Consider the following 2476-nt stretch of genomic DNA (forward strand, 5'->3'; position numbering starts at 1 on the left):
GAGTTTAGGGCTATTGTACATAGGGTCGCTATGAGTCGCAAGTGACTCGATGGCACATAACAACAACAAACAACAACAAGTCTTTTAGCCTCAAAGAAAATAAAATATGGATTGCCCTGATGTGTCATTTATTTGGCTGTTATTCTCTGGCATGCACTTGAATATTCTAAGCAAGGCCAAGCCCAGCCAGCTGATGTCAAGTGAATTCTCACTCTTGAAGAATTCCCATCTTGGTTATGAGACTATGAGTCTTAACAGCAGAACGTCTGTCTCCTGCAGAGCATCTGCGGAATTTGAACTGTTGACCTATGCTACCAGGGCTTTTTTCCCCCCAAGCAGTCTAGGTAAGATTTAAATGGATAATATCTGAGATTCAATATTGTTCCAGACATAAACATTGCTTATAGAATGTTCCTTAGAAATTTAGAATCTAATTAAATGTGTGAAATGCAGGTAAATGAATCTGCCCTCAGTATTGAGGTGTTGAATGAATCCTCCTGCTAAGGACCTCTGAGTTTGTTTATCAATATTTTTCCCCAAAAGAGGCTTGCAATTTGCATCTTTATCTATTTGTTTGCTTCTAAGGGCCAAGGTGTGGGGACGAGCATAATCTTTCATTAAGAACAACCCATCTTTGGAACTGGCATTTAAGTAAAATGATTACAGTGTTTGAGTAAAGTGCTGGATCAGCGGCTGTATTTGCCCATCAAACCCAGCTTTTTAGTGATTAGTAGATGACAGCAAAGCCTTGTGGGTACACTAAAGATATTACTGAACGAATTGACGTGAAAGATAGTTACAAAATCACATTATTCCAGAGGATGACTTGTCCTTTAAAATAAGTCAAAAGGGAAAAAAATGTTATGTTCTGTTACGAAAATATTTTGATTTCAAAATAAAAGTGAAAATTGTCAGCTCTTCAACCACGAAGCATATGACTCAGGATTGCTGCAATCCCTGACTGTGTAGGCTAATGTTGTTATTATGATATTTAGAATGACTTGTAATTTTATATTTCCACGCTGCCTGTAAACACTTCCTCCCTGCCCCCATACACACAACTCTATGTGTTCACATGAAAATGGAAGGACTGTTGGGAAAAGAATAGGATATTCCAGGTTATCCAAGCGTACAGTTGACAGGAAGGAAGATTTAGGATATATTTGTCAGAATACTTTTTATCTGCAAGTAATAGAGAACAGTTTGCAAGCTGGTAGAAAACGTTGAGTTTTTGTGGATTGTTTTGTGCCTTAATTTTCTCTCTCGTTACTCTGTAGTTGAAATTACTTTAATGCTGGCATTCTCCAGTCCGCCACTAATACAACAAGGATCTAGCTCCCCTGTTTGCCTTAAAAGAGTCTTGATCAGTGATGTCTTCTTTTATAGTCTCACAGTCAGTGCCTGTGGGGACCTAGGGAACTACTGTCTTCTTTGATCTGATGCTGCAGGAAAGAGAGAATTGACCCTGAATGGTCTGACCTGGGTCCTGTTCTCATTCCTGAACCAATAACTACAGAAAGAGGATGGCACAGAAGGATTAGTTTAAGCCAATTAGGATTGATAGCCCGAAGGAGAGACGAAATAATCCCTTTTCAAGGCACAAGGCTTAGAAAATTGAAGGCCAGTGGGAAGGAAGGGGAAAGACATATGTCTAAGACACATTCATCCCTTATGCAAGAGAAGTGAGTTATCTGGAAAAGGCCAAGTTAGGGGCCTCTCACATTCTCATTTCTTATTTAGAATAATCTATTTTAATTTACTGACCTGAGACTTGGATTTGGGGAGTACATTTGGAGTGCTTATTTCCAAAAAAGTCTGATCATGTCATTTAGAGAAGAAATAGATGAGAAAAGTTTTATTTAGACCTTCTATTCTACTTTTCAGGACTCTGAGATGGTTATTTCAAAGTCACCACAGTTATAATGAGATGAATATCAAGCTTCCACCAGATACGTAGAAAATGGACCAGACACTAGTCAGGGTTGGGTGCCTGCATGGCCTATCACACACACAGCCCCAAGCCAGCCCTGAGTGGGAGGATCTATTCCATAGGATTTTCTCCTTGAACTAAGCTAGTCTTCAGTTTCTTCTGTTCACCCTGCTCTCCCAGGATTATAGAGGGAGCTTTCTCCTCTGTGGGTATATACCTGTGACCTTCACTTATTTGTGACAAAAGTCCAGATGAAATTATTTAAGCTCACCATCCATGTAAAGGAGATCTGATATCTTAGGGAGGAATGTATAAAACAACTAACCAAAAAGTCAGTGATTTGAATACACTGGCTTCTCCCCTGGGGAAAAAGATGGACAATCTCTTCCTATTAAGATTGCAGCCTCAGCAACCCAATGGAGAATCACTATGATTTGAAACTGACTCTGTGGCAATGCAATTGATTAGAGTCTATGATAAAAACAGCAGCAGTTAACCATTCAAGTCTTCTCACCCACCTCACACTCCAAAGTTCTAAGAAGAAAT

Source organism: Elephantulus edwardii, unplaced genomic scaffold (assembly GCF_000299155.1).
Source record: "Elephantulus edwardii isolate Elephantulus edwardi_28Jun2011 unplaced genomic scaffold, EleEdw1.0 scaffold00027, whole genome shotgun sequence".
Classification (NCBI taxonomy): domain Eukaryota; kingdom Metazoa; phylum Chordata; class Mammalia; order Macroscelidea; family Macroscelididae; genus Elephantulus; species Elephantulus edwardii.